The 18,445-nt window shown below is 38.5% G+C and overlaps 1 protein-coding gene across 6 annotated transcripts in view; it reads left to right on the forward strand.

Annotated features, from left to right (window-relative positions):
• Nucleotides 1-18,445, forward strand: part of EFL1 (elongation factor like GTPase 1) — a 136,668-nt gene that overhangs the window by 51,555 nt on the left and 66,668 nt on the right. The window lies entirely within an intron of this gene.

The following is an 18,445-nucleotide window of genomic DNA, read 5'->3' on the forward strand; positions in this document are numbered from 1 at the left end:
AAGACTTAGCCTAAGGAATGTCCCTTGGATCATCACAGGGACCTGAGTGTGTTGTGGAATGTTGTATCCCATTCTGAACCCTTAGGGTCCTTGTCAGCTATAGAGCTATTTATTGGGTGATTGCTTGGGCTGGGGAGTCTTTTTATGTTTTAGAGAAATGATCTAGACCACTGGTCCAGAACAGCTGGATTTTGTCCACTTGAGTCCAGGAAATATGCCAAAGCATTTTGACGCTCCCTTGCTGAGACACATTCTTTCTTAAATTTTTTCATTCCTTTTCTGTTGTTGTTTTGTGCTTTTGGTATGAAATTAGTAGAATTCCTAGCTTCTCATCAGTATTACCCATTCTTTTCACCCCTTTGGAAAATGCTATTGAACCTTAACAATTGATATAACTTTATGAGCTTCCGTAGCCAGAAAAATATTTTATCAGGAAGGACATGGGAAGATGAATGGAAAACACCCTAGTTTTGTTTATAAGCCTTCCTTGGGATTACTGTATTTCTCTTGATTCAATTAATTTTGTTTCTTAAATGGAAGGTGAGGTGGAAGATCTCTTAACACAATGTTCAAGTGAAAGAAAAGGTATTGAATAAAGGGTTGAGTGAATGGTTTTTATAATATCCCCTCCAGTTAAGGCTCATTGTTTGTGCTCTTTCCCCAGTAGAGGTTAGGAACTTGACGTGCAATAGTTCTGGTTTCCTTCTTTCTGTTTCTAGATTTCCATATGCTGTTCAGGACTGAGGTCAGCTAGGTTATAAGTAGGGAAACCATCTCTCTTTCATCTGCCTCCTAAGGCAGCCCTTAACGCTGCCATCTGCTACAGGAGACCTACTACAAGTTAAAACTGTCTTCGTCTTGGAGAAAAGAGACATGCCTCATTCTCTTTTACTGATCTTTTAAAACATTTTGAGGGGCTTCCCTGGTGGCGCAGTGGTTGAGAGTCCGCCTGCCAATGCAGGGGACACGGGTTCGTGCCCCGGTCCGGGAAGATCCCACATGCCGCAGAGCGGCTGGGCCCGTGAGCCATGGCTGCTGAGCCTGCGTGTCCGGGGCCTGTGCTCCGCAACGGGAGAGGCCACAACAGTGAGAGGCCCGCGTACCGCAAAAAAAAAAAAAAAAACATTTTGGGGTGGTGCTACGAGCTAGGGTGGTGGAGGTGATTAAACATTCATTTACCAAATTCAGTGATAAAAAAATAACATAGACGGACACCCAACTTTGGGACAAAATGGATTAAGGAGAAAAGCCAGATTTATTTTGTTTAAGAATTAGGATTGTAAGCTTCAGGTAACCAAAAAACCAACTGCATAGTCTTAAACTTCACTCAGTAGGAGGTTTAAGATAGAGGACAGAGAGTTGAGGGCTGATGGGTTGGTTCTCCTATGTCATCAGGGAGCCAGGTTCCTTATCTTTGCCTGTTTGCAATCCTCAGCGTGTGGCTTTTGTCCCCATGGAACCAAGATGGCTCCTGCATCTCCAGGAATCACATCAACATTCCTGGCAGGAAGAGGGCACAAGGGCCAAAGGCCTTCTCATAGCACTGATGTTTTTATTTGGGAAGAAATGCCCTCTTAGTGACCAATGTATATATCCTCATTTCTTTGTAATTTTGTCATATGATCACCCCTAGCTGCAGTGGAGGCCAAGGATTGAGTCTCTTATAGTCTCTACAATTAAGGCAAGGGATATTGGGGTTGTGAATGGCTTTTGAATAGCCAGTCCATACTGTCAGCCACATTTCCTCCACATTGCCCTGGTGTTGCCTGAGGCCCCTTCATTAAGGTTCTGTTTCTTTACATTAAGGAGGAAGATAGTCTTCCAGAATGATTATAAATGTAACATTGAAGGGGTTGGAATCCAGCCAACCACTTTGACTTACCTTCTGAATTGAAGCAGATAGTAATTGTTTTCCTTCTATTAATCCAAATCTAATGGAGCCCCATGCCTGACTAGAGAACATGAGTATACCAAAATTCTGGTCATAGTTTTGCCACTAACTAGTTATATGGCCTCAGGCCAACTGTATAACCTTTCTGGTCCTCAGTTTTGCCACTAGTGATTTGGACTAGAGTAATTTTTACCAACATTTCTAATAGTAAAAATAGAACAGCTACTTTAATTTCTTTTTCTTAGAAGACTATTTATGGACTCCCAGGGCTTTTGTTATATGTATCATATATTCTAAACTTTAAGGACAGAACATTAAATAGCATCGTATGGATACATTTTATTGCTGTAGCTGTAAAATGTAAACAAAATCCTATTTTGTACATCTTGTTTGTAAAATACATGCATACAAATGTAAAAATAAAGTACAAACAAAATTCAAGTTTAATATTGCCATTATATTATGGCAGGTTGACATTTCAGTGAGCATGGAGTAAGATACAAATTCTTAGTACTTTTGTCATGAAAATCTTCCCTGGTTTATGTCAGTATACCACTGGTTGAAAAAGTCCTGAACTAGATTATCTCCAGGGTTCCCTCAGGCTTTAACTTTTCAGACTTGTGTTTTTTAGAGAAAAATCTTATTTTAGTTATTAGGATATTTCCCTTCCTAGTATTTCTTAGAAGGAACAGTACATTTTTGATATGGTTACTTGGTTGGGTTGAGAACCCATTTCAATAGCTCTATCAGAACATCTTGAACTAGTTGCTAGCCTGAGAGTCAGAATTACCTTTTGTAAGGCAAATTTCACTTGTTTATTGATTAAAAAACTGGAGCATATGTAGCAGTAGTAGCAGTTTCATAAGCCAGGTGTTTAATAAAAGCAACCTTTCAAAGCTAGGAGTAAGTTTAAGGCAGGACAGAGGAAAAGGCCAAGAATTCTGGTATGTTAAGAGGTGAGCAGCAAACAGAACAAGAGAAAGCTAATTGCCAACAGGGGTAACACATGCTGGGATTCTAGCTCTCAAGTTTCTATGTCAGCACTGTTGTTGTTTACTTAAAACAGGTTTGTCTTCCTGTGGCAGGGGTTGGGCAGGGGGTGAATGGAAAGAATAAGTTGAGTGGCTGAAGGTGGTTGAATTAATCTACATGTTCCAATTATCTGTTGCTGCATAATAAACCACCCAAAGCCTAGTGGTTTAAAACAAAGGCACTTGTAAATTTTTCATGAATCTGCAATTTGGACATGGTTTGGTGGGACAGCTTGTCTCTGTGCCACTTGGTGTCGGTTGAAGTGCTCAAAGCCTGGGCGCTACAGTTATGTGAAGGCTCTTTTCACTCACTTGTCTGCTGTTTGATGCTGGTTGTCGGCTGGGACCTTTTCTGGAAGTGGAACTGGGGCTGGAGCATGTGGCCGCCTGGCTTCCTCACAGCATGGTGGCTGGGTTCTGCAGGTGAGCATCCCAATAGGGAGAGCCAGGAGGGAGCTGTATCAGCTTTTATGGCCCAGCCTCTAAAGCCTTCAGTCTCATTTCCGCCACCTTCTTTTTATTAAGAAGTGAGAGTTGCTAAGACTGGTCCATATCAGAGAGAGGGCACTAACTCCACCTTTGATGGGAGATATGTCAAGGAATTTGTGGACATGTTTTCAGATGACCACACCACTAATCATAGATAATTTCTTGTTTCCTTTTGTATTTTAGCAGGCCCGTGGTAGGACACATATTGCAAATTAAGACATAGCGATTTTCATCGTGATCAGGCAGGCCTGTAAACTTCTTTTTTACTCTTCCTAACTTAGATCAAAAGTTACAATTCTCATTTTAATAAGAAAATAGTAGAGTGATATGACCAATACCCATATGCTTTTCATCAGAAACAATACCAAGTCAGATTTATCAGGTGCAGATGAAAATTTTTGTTGGAGAGGGAAATGAAAACATTATATGGCATTCTTGAGCAAGTCAGTGTGTATAGTCAAAGTCTAAAGGAAAGTTCCTTTATTGGCGCTTGAAAAATGCAGATTTCACACGTGAACTCAGCTATAACTCACTTGGAATGCTTACACCGACTAAGTGTGGTTAGATTTTATGGTCTGGAAATAGTCAATTTAAAGTTTAAAATCATTTAATTCCAACCTGATGTTTGAAAAGTTGGTATAGATGGGACCAGAGAAACCTTACTGTGTTGAACACACAATAGTCTTTTGTTCAGTTCTCTACTGAGAATTTCTCTAAAAATAAATGTTTGCTACAGGCTCCTATTAAAATGTGAGGGGAAATTGAATTAGGATTCCAAATCTTTAGCCTTTTCTTACACACTTTTAGATCTCTTCCATATGGTTAAATCTTTAAAAATTTCAGGGGCATATTCTAAGAGGAAACATGATATTGCTCTTTCTGCAACATGAAGAAAATAATAAATATTAATTAGCCTTTTCCTGAAATGGTTTTAGTTTTGCCATGGTTGGTTGCTGAGTTGATAGGAAATCAGTGTGGATTAAATGGAGAGAGTATATGTGTTCTCCTTAGTCATGTGGGGTGACTGAAGAGGCAGAAGCCATTGAAGGGTTTTACTAGCAGATTTGATTTGATTATTTCAAGGGAAAGCTCAACGGTTTGTGACTCTTAAGCCTTTGTAGTACATTTGTAATACTTTAAATTCACTTACTAGTGAATTTCTTTTAAATATACCTTACCATCAACATTTCCACTTGGAAAGACTCTGTTTTAATCAATAAATAACCAGCAGCCTTGCTAGGCATTTCTTAGTATTAATAGTTCCATCTGATTTTAGTAAGTTTTCTTTGCAGATGTAATGAATTTGTTCTCCTGTTTCCTAAGAGTTATGTATCTTATTTCTTTTTATTTTTATTGCCTATAAAAGTATGATAAATAATAGTTATAGCTGCTGTTCTATCTTGTTACTTCCTGACTTTAATGAAGATATTTCTAGTATTTTAGTTTCAGGTTTGCTGATACCTATTGATTCATATCTCTTAATCATGCTAGGAAAGTTTTGGGTTTTTTTAAAAATCAGGAATAGATACTTAATTTTTATTGATACATTCTCAGCCTCTGAAGACAAGGTTATAGAACTTTTCTCCTTGCTATATAATTGATATCATGAATTATATTTATTTCCTGGTTATTAAGATGTCCTTGTGTTTCTAGAAAAAACAATACTTGAACATTTTCATATTTTCTCCATGCACTGTTAGATTCAATTTTCTAGTATTTCATCCAGACTTTTCTTGTATTATTAATAAAATTGACATTATTTTCTTGGTGTCATGGTAGTTCCAAAATGGGAAGCTTCCATCTTTTCTACCCTCTAGAGCTGCACTGTCCAATTGGTAACCATTAGCCGTATGCCATTATTTAAATAGATTAGAATCAGATAACATTAAAAAAAGTTTACTTCGGGGCTTCCCTGGTGGCACAGTGGTTGGGAGGGGACACGGGTTCGTGCCCCGGTCCGGGAAGACCCCACGTGCCGCGGAGCGGCTGGGCCCGTGAGCCATGACCGCTGAGCCTGCACGTCCGGAGCCTGTGCTCCGCAGCGGGAGAGGCCACAACAGTGAGAGGCGAGAGGCCACAACAGTGAGAGCTCCGCGTACCAACAAAAAAAAAAAAAAAAAAAAAAAAGTTTACTTCATTCAGATACACTAGTCACATGTCAAGTGCTCAGTAACCACATGTTGCTAGTGGCTACCATTTTGGACATTGTTATTCTAGAGAAATTTCTGTAGAATGTGATAATCATCGTTTCTTTGAAAGTTTTGAAATAGTTCACTTGTAAATCATCTTGGCAGGGCACATAAAAAGTCTGATTCTTTCAATCTGGTAGACTGTCTTTCTCATGATCAATTCTGTCTGTGTTTTCTTTATTTCTTCACTATATAAGTTTGTCTTTTTTATTTTGAGGTCATAAGGCTTATATGTGAATTCTAAGGGTTATGGTTTTTTAGAAATTCTTTTTAAAAGATGGTTTTCAATATAATGTGGGTCATGATAGAGATATATTTGAAAAGTTCAGGGAAGCTAAATAAGAATTATCTCTTACCATAGGGATAACCACCAGTCTTTTTTTTTTTAATCTGTATATGTATATTTTTAAATTGTGATAAAAATGTAATAACACAACATTTACCTTCTTAACCATTTTTAAGTGTATAGTTCAGTAGTATATTTTTAATAAAAAAAAAAATCACACTTTCTCTCCTGTTTTGTAACCTGTATGTTTTTCTCTTGGAGATAATAATCTCTTCTCACAATATTTATAGCTTTTTCCCTTGTGTTTAAGTATATTTGCTGTAACCCTTAGAACAGTGCTTAAGAGTGGTGTCTTAGGGCTTCCCTGGTGGCGCAGTGGTTGAGAGTCCGCCTGCCGATGCAGGGGACGCGGGTTCATGCCCTGGTCCGGGAAGATCCCACATGCCGCGGAGCGGCTGGGCCCGTGAGCCATGGCCGCTGAGCCTGTGTGTCCGGAGCCTGTGCTCCGCAACGGGAGAGACCACAACAGTGAGAGGCCCGTGTACAGCAAAAAAAAAAAAAAAGAGTGGTGTCTTATTCCTTTTATAGTACAGGAATTCCTGTAAACATTTTAGTGTTTCTATGAGATTTGATCTGGATAGTTTTTATGATGAAAATAAAGTATCCTCCTGTTTCTGTTTACTAGGTTAATTTTTTAAATGTGGATAGATATTGAGATTTATCACGTGGTGTTTTCCACACCTTTCAGGTGGTACATGTTTTTCTCTTTTGACCCACTTATATTGTGAATCACATTAACACGTTTCCTAATATCAAACCAGCTTTATATTCCTGGAATAAACTATTTGATGGGTATATTTCAATATGTTAATAGAGCGGTGAATTCAGTTTGCTAGTAGTTTTTCTGTAAAGTGTTTATAGTATTTGTAAGTTTGCCTGATCTATAGTTTTTTGTATATTTTATATTTGTGGAATTTAGATACCAGCTTTCTACTAGCTGCATGAAGAAATAACAAATTAGGGGATATTTTCATTGCTTCTTGTTTTGCAGAACAGTTTAAATGACACAGGAATTTTCTGGCCCTTAAGAAATTTGATTAACACCATGAAAGCAACTATACCTGGTTGGTTGTCAGTTTTGATTTGATAATGTTATCAATTGTTATTGTCCCTTTTTTATTCAAAAGAGTTGGGTCATTGTTTTTCAAATGAAACTATTTATAGCCTAAATCTTACTTATAACTTTGGCTGGATTTCTTTAGTTTTATATGCATTATTCTTTTTATCGTTACATTTTTATACACACTCTAATATCAACACTTTTCAACCAGTGTACTGCAGTTGCACTTAAATGTGACAAGCTGTTGATCCCTTTAGTCCTTAAGGCAGCTGAGCAGGTTATGGAATAGCTGGAGCCCTCTTGTCTGTTACCTAGATCGAATTGTTACCATATGTTTTAGTAAAATGCTTATTTTAAGATCTGTCTGTTGAATCCTCATTTTCACTCACTGGAGTAACTGGCTAAAACTACATAACTTCTTTTGAATAGATAGACTAATACAGCTTCATAACCTAAGAATTGACTATTAGTAAGCTTATTGCCACTCTAGATATTATATGAGAATAAATGATTATGTGATGGGAATTTTTTTTCCCTTCCATCTCCAAATATGATAGTCCTCTTTTACTCTTAAATGGCACTTATAAAATAGAGACCAGCTTGTCAGAGGAAATAAAGGAAGAGGTAATTGAAACAGTTTTTGCTGAAGTTTTTCAGTTGAAGAAAGGTGCGACATGTGTTAATGGTTTGAAGGAGTGGTTGGGTCAAGGCAAAGAGAGAGGGAAAGTGTGTGTGTGTGTGTGTGTGTGTGTGTGTGTAATAGAGTTTGATAATAGTTGTTTTTCAGAGAGAAAAAGAGGTAGTGAAAGGGGAAAGATGAGGGATGCAGTGAAATGTTCAAATGGTTAGTGGTATATAGAATATAACCTCTCTCAACTCAACAGTGTAAAAAACATGGTCGGCTGGTGAGAGTAAAGAAGGCTTGGGAGGGAATAAGATTTTGAAGATGTGATAATGCATGGAGAAACCGTAGTGAGCAGTTGCTAGCAGATCATCAGGTTGTACCTTGACTAAAATAAATGGGATTGCAGTGAGGCTTTGGGAAGACATGGAGATGGGAAGTCCAGTGAGTATTGCTCAGACATGGAAATATAAGATTGTCTTGAGTCGAGTGCCCGTCATAGAGGGACTGTATATTGGCTATTGTTAGACATTTTGCAGCTGCCCCAGGTCTAAACGTGGAGGAAATAACCACTGAGACCTGGTTGGCCGGGAGGGGGCAGGCTCACCTGTCACTGAGCCACCTCATATAAACTCAGCTTATAGGCTTGTTGTAGTTTCCTCACTTCCATTTGTTTTTGGCCCTACCAAGCCTATTTCAGATACAATAGTTGAAAAAGTGAACAGTTGTATTTACAACTTACACATAATAGTAAACGTACTACAGGTCATATTCCATTTCAAGTGATATTGGAATCACACTTGTGAGTTGAATAATTATTTGTATAATGGTCATGCCAGCACTGGGGAGGCCAGAGCCTGGAATTTAGCTAAACTCATAAGACACTGACAGATCAAATGTCAGATATAGGAAGCTGAAAGAGTAGGTGGTAATGGATAAAGCAGAGGTCAAGTTTAAGAAGCTGATGGTGAGACCTTTGACCTCTTTTCTTAGAATTTTAATGCATGACAGAATGGGGAAATAATTTGACTTCTGTAAATGGTTAAATGAAATTTGGGAAGCAGTCCTTGATGATTCACACAATAGTCTTGTTGACAAGGCCAAATTTGGTTTTATCCAGCTGACGACTGTCTGTCAAGATACTCTCTTATACCCCCTAAATTGATACCATCCATTGGAGTACAACTTGGCATTGTATATCAAGCGTTTTAAAGATAATTATATCTTGAAAAATAATCATATCCTTTGACCCAAAAGTGCTACCTTTAGGGATTGATTCAGAGGGAAATAATTAATATTGTACACAAAGATTTGGCTATGAAGATATTTATTATAGTCTTGGGGGAGAGGGTAAATGGTTAAACGGAATTTTTAAAAATTTTTCCAAAAAGAAAGGTATTTCTGCAAAGACTATGAAGATAGTTTGAAGGAAGCTGAGTGATAACAGTAACTATGGATTTTGAGTGGTGGCAGTAATTAAGAAGGTTCGACATCTCTTTTGGTCTTTTCAGAAACGATGAAGTATGTGGTTTAGAGGAAGGTGTGATGTTGGAGGGAGAAACATGTTTCTAGTATGACCTAAAATGTGGCAGACCCATTAGATGTGAAAGTAATCAAGGAAATGCATGTATTTTAAAATCATGAGATACTGTTTCATAACAGTTCGAATGGTGGAATTCTTAAAATCTGGCAGTATCCTGTGTTGTAGGGATGGAGCAGTGGAAACATTTATAAACTGTTGATGTAAATTGTTAATTGGTACACCACTTTGAAGAATAGGTGACCGCAAGACACAGCAATTCCACTTTTAGGACTATATCTTAGAGAAACTTTTAAATCTTGCAAACAAGGAAACATGTACAGGAATTTTCATAATAGCACTAATTACGATAGCAAAAAAATGGGGGGAGGGGAACAACCTAATTATCCATTGACAGAAGAATGGATAAGTAAATTATGGTGCAGTCATAAAGTAGAATATTACACATGGATGAAAATGAACTACACTATAAATATCAACTTGGGTCAGTCTCAAAAATAGTGCATTTTAAAAACAAGCCGGTTGTCAACCATTTATGTAAAGGTTAAAAACATGTAAATATTGTATATTGTTTAGAAGCAGATACATATATAATAAAAAAAAATACATGAAAAGATAAACAGCAAGTTCAACAGAGTAGCTCCCTTGAGAGAGGATGTGATTGGAAGGGGTAAAAATTATTGGTAATATTCTCTTTCGTCAGGTGAATAGTGAGCCTATATTGTCTGTATTATTTTTCTTTTTACCTTTTTTATACCTGAAATATCATCTAATTTATTATTTTTTTTGAGTCAGAAGGGAAGACGGTGTTAATATCTTTCTTTGACACCATTGGTGCTGTTTTATAGAATTTATCCTGTTGAATTGAGTGGAGAAGTATGAAGTATATGGATTGGAAATAGGATACTCTGGGTTAAAATTCCAGCTGAGCAACTCTTTAGCTTTGTAGCTTTGGGCGAGGTACTTACTGTGATCTTTCACTTCATCTTGCAGATGAGGATAATGGGAAGCAACAGGATGATGCCTCTTATTTTGTTTCAGAAAATATCAAAAGGCAGCAGGTTAATTAAGCAGCATGGTTATTACCATTGATTTCCATGGGAAATATTATCATTAATTAATTGACTGCCAGTTGTCACACTTGTTAAGAAAATAAATCATAAGTGAAGCACATAATTGTTAAGATTAAAGAACACTTTTCTAATTTAGCATGTCACTTATTTAAACGTAACTCTTTTGATCTAATTGAAAAATTCAAGTTGGCCGCCATAAACATTCTGGGGAAAGTACTCTGTTGTTCTTATGAAGTCTGTCTGAAAAATGTCCTCCAAAAAATGTAGGTAGAGAGAAATCAGATGCTTTGGCTCTTACTGAAACTACTTCTCTAACTCTCCCTCTCATCCTTAGTTATTCAGAGTTAACAAAGAATCAAAACTTCTGGTAACCTCTTCAAGAGAAAGCTTGAGCTAAGTAGAGATGATAGAAGGAATCAGTTTCCCGGAGAAGCAAGGGAGAAAGGGTGAATTCTTGAAACTTCTGAATTGCCAACATGGATGCTAGAACTCCATTCCATTTGGGTCGGAGCCTGACTCCAGACGTGTATGTTTTAGAGGAGGAGAGTGGCTGAGGCAGAAGGCGGTGGCTTGCAAGTTGGAGGAGGTAGAGAATTTTCTACTGAGAAGCATGTATACAAGCTTGAACACAAAGCGAAGACATAAGCAGACGGGTGATGGTGTCCCAGATACTCCGTGAGAGGCCGCATCACGTGCCTGGTCAACAAAGCCATGAGCTGTTCGGGCTAGATTCAGAGTTAAGGTTTGATTTTTGATTTTTTTTTTTTTTTTTTGCAAGAAGGTTTTAACTATAAAAATAGGTATATATTCTTCTGAAATGTTATTCTGAAAATATAGTGATTAATAAATATAAAGCATACCACAAAATAGCAGTATAATTTGTTCTCTTAAAATAAAAGGAAATATATTAATTTTCTTAAGCTGTCATTTGTAAGGTAAGTCCTTAGTTGGACCTTTAGAATTGTATTAAGAGCAGTAGGAGCTGAAAGCAACTACTTTCCGCCCTGGAATAAAATATATGGTGGTCTTTTAAAAAGGACTTGGCCTTTTTCCAGTTTTATAGGGTGGGGAAGAGAGTCAGTACACCTTCTATTAGGGAAGGAAGTCCCTTTCTCCTTCAGTGGTGGGCACTTAGCTTATACCATCCTAACACTTCACACAAGCTAATTTGGGGGCGGGGGACTGACTGCAAATACCTTAAGGGGACCGGGCCTCATAAGTCTCTACACTTCATTCAGTGAATATTGGTTGAATGAATGCATGAATTAAGCAAATAATAAGATCGCTGAGCTTAGGTGAGAGAACACATGAGCAGCCAGAGCTACTTGGGGTTTATCATTTATTTCTTCAAAGTTTAAAATGTTCTCAGGTACAAAAGGAAGAGTGTGGAAAACATTTCTTTAGAAGTGAACACATTTGCTTTTCATCATAAATATTCTGGAATTTCATAGGTGAGAGCAAAATCCTGGCTTGGTCTGAGCATTTCTTATTTAAGGATAACAGGATAGTGATGTTTTAATGTGATACGATCATCCAGGGCCCCAGCGGCAAGGTGATGTTATCACTGGAAATTCTTCGTTTGGCTCATGTAGACACTGAAACGAATTGCTTCTTTCTCCACTCAGTGTATCCCAGGTGTTCTGGGAGATTCAGAGGGCGTATTCTGGGCTGAAAAAGGCTTTTTGATGTTGGTGAAGCAGAGATATTGAGTCTTTTTCTGTTCTTTTCTGTGTGCCTTGGTCCAGTCAAGAGAAAAGCATTGTTCTAGGCTTCGTAAAGGCCAAAATTGCCCCCAGGAGCCATTTGAGTTCCCTTTCTAGCCTCCTGAGCTAAGGGAGTTCCCAAGGGAAGGCAGAACTCAGTCACCTCATAGCCTAGAGAGCTTGTCTATCCCCACTTGTTATTTTGTACCATATTCTCAGAGGTGTGATTTGTAGGGACTTAAGCTCCACTGATACTTTTCCTCTTTTTTTTTTTCTTTTTTTGTTCAATTCTCTTATTCTCTACCACATACTTTGGCAATTGTACTCTTTCTTGAGTTGTTCTTTGACCGTTTTATGTTACATAACTCTCGTGTGCTCAGCCAAGCTCTGCCATGGACCAGGTTACCCGTAGGCCAAATATTCCAGTTTTTTTTTTTCCAGATGCATAACTGTTGTGTCATCACAGTTTATTAAATAAGCCTTCCCCCCACCCCCAAGTTTTACTACTACTTTTGTCACTGTTAAATTCCTACAAATACTATAGTAGTCTGATTCTGGGCTCTATTTTCTATTCTGATGTATTTGCCAGTCTGTATTGTCTGGTTTTGATGGTTTCAGTCATTCTTTCTTAATCTGGTTTTATCACTTTTCATTTTAATAATTTTTTTGGCTCTTCTTGGACACTTATTTTTCCATATGAACTTGAGATCATTTTATTTAATTCCAGTAGATTAAATATCTATGTTGAGACATTTTATTTACAGAAGTAAGTTGTGATCACCTTCTTTCACTGTAAAGCTCAGTAAATATAGAAAATACTAGGTGAACTACCTTCCCAGGGGTATTCACTGTAGGTGTTTAGAATATGCGGTGTAATGTGTATTTTTCCAAACTTCTGTCCAGGCATAAACACACATTCATATATACACGTGTTTTATAGTAAGAAATAATTTTGTGTGTGTGAATTTACAAGTTCATTTGGGAAGGATTGACATCCTTATCATATTAAGCCATTTCTAGTGATGGGGGAGCTAAGGAAGGGGCTGCGACTTAACCCAGCTCTGTGTTGTTCTGGTCTCCTAACTTTAATACCGAATCATTTTAAACCATTAAATTGTACCAATGCTAGTCTGTTTTGGGGAGAAGCCCTTTCCATTTTCATATAAGCTCTTTTGTTGTGGGCCCCGGGCCTGGCTGTCGCAAATGGAGCCAGCTGGCAAGCAGCCAGAATTACTGCTTGTGCCCCAGGGTCTTCCCTGACATAAAGACGTCTGCCCTGGTCCTTCTTACTCTGGGGTATTTATGAGGTCCAGGATCTCTTTTGTTTTTTAATTTGTGGAGAGACCAGTTGCTCTCCTAGTGGTATAAATGAATTCTAGGATGCCTGGGTGACCTTTAATCTAGCTCCATTTTTCAGATTTTCTGGCATTTGGATGAGACCTTTTCCTACGTTGACATAGTCTTTCCCTAATTTTTACCTTTCTTTGGACATTTCACTTGAGATTTGGGGGTGGAGGGATTTGGGGAAGAGAGGAAGGGATATCAATATCTCTGATAAACCTTCCTTTCTCAGGATCCAGAGTCTCTTAAAAGAAAAAAAATAAGATGGAGTTTTTTCTTTTTCTTTTTTGAACTGTTGTTTGCTCTGAAAAGACAAACCTTTGTTTGCTGAATTTTATAGCTTAGTCATTCTCTCACATACATGGATTTCATGCCTACTGTATGTTTGGTTCTATATCATCCAGTAGGTTAGATTTCTTATGCTGGGTGCTTAAACTTACTCTTCCAAATTATTTATAGGTCCTTCACACTTTTGGCCCCATACTAGTCAATAAGGTAGCCTCTTACATGAGAAAAAGCACTAGGTATGCCAGCTGAGACCTCTGGCAAGTTGGCTACTTTCGTGGGAACTTCGAGACCTGAAAGCATATCCGTAGAAAATAAGATTGAGTCGGGTGATCTCTTTTTTTTTTTTTTTTTTTTTTTTGCTGTACGCGGGCCTCTCACTGTTGTGGCCTCTCCCGTTGCGGAGCACAAGCTCCAGACGCGCAGGCTCAGCGGCCATGGCTCACAGGCCCAGCCGCTCCGCGGCATGTGGGATCTTCCCGGACTGGGTCACGAACCCGTGTCCCCTGCATTGGCAGGCGGACTCTCAACCACTGCGCCACCAGGGAAGCCCAGGTGATCTCTTATGATAAGCCTTTCCTTCTCTCTTAGTTGGTTTTCCGGGAACCTTCCTAATTGCTCCTGTCTTGGGCTCTCCTACCTCTTTTAGTTGCTATGCTGTTCTCAGTACCCTCTTTGCCCTTCCTCCTATCTGTGGATTTCTCTAGGTGTCATTCAGAAAGCCAGAGGTCCAGAGGCCATTTGACAGATAGGAATTCCATCCCTCTAAAGGTCTCTTCTAACAACCAGGAGCGTTGTAAAAGCGGTTCTCATCCTGATTGTATGTACAAGGACCAGCTGCACGTGGCTGTGCCTTAATAGAGGTCCAGAATGGTTTTCTTGGACTTGAACCAACTCAGAAGCAGTACCACTTTCTCTGAAAGCCCAAGCGATGATCATCATTTATACCAGCCTAGATTTCTGGGCAGAGGTCGAGTGGGCTAATAAGTTTGCTCTCTGAAGCCATCAGGGGATATTGAAAGGCATCTGTGGACAGTTGTTCCTGCTCTAGCAAGGTCCACGGCCGCACTGAGATGAGCACAAGGGGGCAGCCTTTCCCACGGATTTTCATCGTATTGGAAAACAGGAACAAAGACTAGGGTGTCTGTGTGTGAGCGTGTGCATGAGCCCGTGCTCTGCGCCAGAGCCCCTGTGTAAAATTTGTAGCCTGTGCCTCTGTATTTATAAAGAGTATTAAGCTGTTGGGTGAAGGGCATATGAGTGCTGAGTAGGTTTTGTGCTTTGCTGGACTGAAGTTTGTTAACACAAATAGGATTCTTCTGTGTAGGCACTATGAACTATATATACCCTCTTGTGCAGGCCAGAGTCTTGCAAACATTGCAGGCAGGCATCTTTTATTATCAGAGGTTGAGATGTCTGAATCATTAAGATAAAGAAATTGAAATTAGTTTAGCTTGCTGTTTGAACATGAAGAATGATTTCAAAGCAGTAATTTAAATTTATTTTGGCCCTTTCTTTCTTTCTCCTGCCCCTCCTACCTCTCTTCCAAATGCTAAAGGCATTGTTTCATTGTATATTTTTTTCCATTTGGTTTCCTCTTCACCTTGGAAATTGAGTTGTGACTCCTTGGGTTGTTTCTAGTTGAAAAAAGCATTGCAATGAAAATGTATGCTGCTTGGTGGGCAATGAAGGAGCATATAAAATATCACTAATATCCTGATCTCCCATGCAATTAGAAGCCTTCAATTTTTCTAAAATAATAATTTCACTTTCTAAACAGTTTACACAACCAATGTCATTGTATTTGCATATTTTTTGTTAACTGATACTAATACAGATGGCACATATATAAATGTACTTGAAAGATAATATATCAAACTAGATTTAACCAATATTTACTTAGCACCTATTGCATGCCAGGTGTCCAGTGACTTGTTTTTGTTTATGTTTTCTTATTTAAGTCTCACTGCAAACTTGAGTGTGAATTTCCTGTCTTCATTTTGCAGAGGAGAAAACTGTGAGGTGGTTTTGACTTGCCTAGCAAATCACACTACCCAGCCATCCCCGAGTAGGCAGATGTTGTGTCCTGCACCGTTGTGTAGCTGACATTATTTAGAATATGTCTGCTACTGATTCTCCTCACTTTCTATGATTGTTAAAATGAAAATATGCTATAATGATTTTTGGCATTTCTGCTTATTGAGTCCTTGAGTTTCATGGTTCATGTAGTCCGGTCTCTTCTTCCTGTAAAAAGCGAGTCTGAGACTCAGAGAGAGACTGGGTCTCCTCTAAGCTTGGGCAGTGAGAGTTGAAACTCGAACCCAGGTCTTTGATTTTATAAGCGGGGTAAAGAAAACTGTTGGGAAGGACAGGAGGAGAAATAGCTTGGCTCCTCTCAAAAGGGAGAAGAGAGAAGTTGTGAACAGTGAGACTTTGTCAGTTTTACCCAGTTTGGAAAGAGAGACCATAAAGAGGTGAGATAGTGAGACACCCCCCTTCTCCATCCCCCTCATACTTCCTCACTGCTGATGTCACACACCTGGGAGCCTAGGCTTGTTTTGTATCCATACCTCATAGAGTCTTCACTGTCTGCTTCCCCCCACCTCAAATCCTGTGCTTCACTGCTCACCACTCCTGAACACATCAGGATTTTAAAAAATTTTATTTTCAGATATAATTGACATTTAACATTTTTTACATTTAAGGTGTACAACATGTGGATTTGCTACATTTATATATTGTAATATGATTACCACAGTAGTGTCAGCTAACACCCCTGTCATGTCACATAATTATCATTTCTTTTTTGTGGTGGGAGCAATTAAGATCTAGCCTCTTAGCAGCTTTGAAGTTTATAATACAGTCTTGTTGTTTGTAATCACTATACTGTGGTTTAGATCTCTAGGACTTATTTATCTGCTAGGTGCAAGTTGGTACCTTTAAATACCATCTCCCCAATTCCCCCTGGTAACCATTCTATTCTCTGTTTCTCTGAGTTTGGCTTTTTAATATACTACATATAAGTGATATCATACAGTGTTTGTCTTTCTCTGTCTGACTTATCTGACTGAGCGTAATGCTCTTAAGGTTCATTCATACTGTTGTAAAAGGCAAGATTTCCTTCTTCTCATGGCTGAATAATATCCGTGTGTGTGTGTGTGTGTGTGTGTGTGTGTGTGTGTGTGTGTGTGTGACAACTTCTTTATCCATTCATCTGTTGACAAACACTTAGGTTGTTCCCATATCTTGGCTATTGTGAATAATGCTGCCATAAACGTGGGAGTGCTGATTTCTCTTCAATATCCTGTTTTCATTTGTTTTGGATGTATACCCAGAAGTGGGGTTGCTGGATCATACGGTAGTTCTATTTTTAGTTTTTTAAGGAACATCCGTAATGTTTTCCATAGTGACTGAACCAATTTACATTCCCACCAACAGTGAATATATCAAGATTTTTATACCTCTGTGTTTCAGCACATGTTGTTTCTTTTCAAGTGTTCTTTTTCCCTTTACTACCTGATAAACTCAGATTCAAGACCCAGTTCAGATGCAGCCTCTCTGAAGCCTTCCCCACCTTCTCTAGGCTACATCTGGCTCCTTCCTTCGGGTTCCTATACCTCTTTTAATACATTTCTCTTAGAACATTTATTCCATTACATTGTTTGTGTTTTCAGTTGGTGTATCTAAGCTTCTGGGCCAAGGATCGTCACTCTTTGGGCATCTCTGGTGTTGAGCCCAGACCTGTTACACAGTGGGTGCCCTTTACTAGGACACATGTTCCAGTGCATGTGTAAGTGAATAGACAAATGGCTGTGTGCTACGCAGAAGGTGTGTTGCACCTTCTGAGCACAGAGATGGAATAGAATTTTGAGCAGGAGGAAAGGAGAGTCTATGGAAGTTCTAGGAGCTGTTATTACAATTATTCATTAGTTTGCGGGCAATTTAGCTTTTAGATTATATATGGGAAAATTGAGGGACTACAGATCAGAAAGGGAGAATGGAAGACCAGAGTACTAAGAACTTGAATTTCCAGCACGTGACCACCAGTCCTGTGCTTCTGGTTTGCTTCTTTGTTGCCTCTGATATTCAGTGTATTCACCAGGAATTAATTTCTCCCAAGGATCTGCATTAATTTAGAGATGTACAGCTTGGAGCAGACAGTAGGCTGGGTGTCATGTGAGTAAGTATGGCTGTTTGTCTTTCATTTGTAGGCGTATTAATCTGCCCAGATGTGGGACACCTTAGGGCTGTTCACAGCCTGAAATCTCATAGCTGTAGAAGAGTTTGGAAATAGTGTAACATTGGTCTCTTCAGGTCTTACAAGATATCTTCATTTTTTTGAGTAACTTTGTTTTCTGGATTTATTTGGCCTGTAAAAGTCTAATTTTCTACATAAGTCTAGTATATCCAAAGTGTTTTATTTTGGTAATAAATTTGGAGAACAATTCCCTTTATGAGGTTAGGCAAGTTTATAACTGAACCCAGTATGTGAAACCTATGTTAAAATATAGAATTGTCTTTAAAAAATAAAAAGCCTAAACAAGTAGAAACTGTTAGTTTACTGGTGTAATTATAGATAAGTTGTATATATTCACTTTAAATGATATAAAAATATTTCTAAAACTCACAATATTTGACCAAATTTAAATTTATTTTAAAATGTTAACAAGTCTGTAGCTTTGTTCTTTGCAAAAATCGTAGAAAGAATATTTTTGTGTATCCTATTTTGTTTTCCATTTTTTTCAGTATGCTTCATGATTTTCAGATTCTGAAAGGAAGATGATCATTTGAACCCATTAACTCCATCCGCCTTTCTTAGTAAAGCAAACTGTTTATTTTTATAACTAGGGAGAAGTCACCACCTGGCTTGCTCAG

The sequence above is a fragment of the Tursiops truncatus genome, chromosome 2 (assembly GCF_011762595.2).
Source record: "Tursiops truncatus isolate mTurTru1 chromosome 2, mTurTru1.mat.Y, whole genome shotgun sequence".
NCBI lineage: Eukaryota > Metazoa > Chordata > Mammalia > Artiodactyla > Delphinidae > Tursiops > Tursiops truncatus.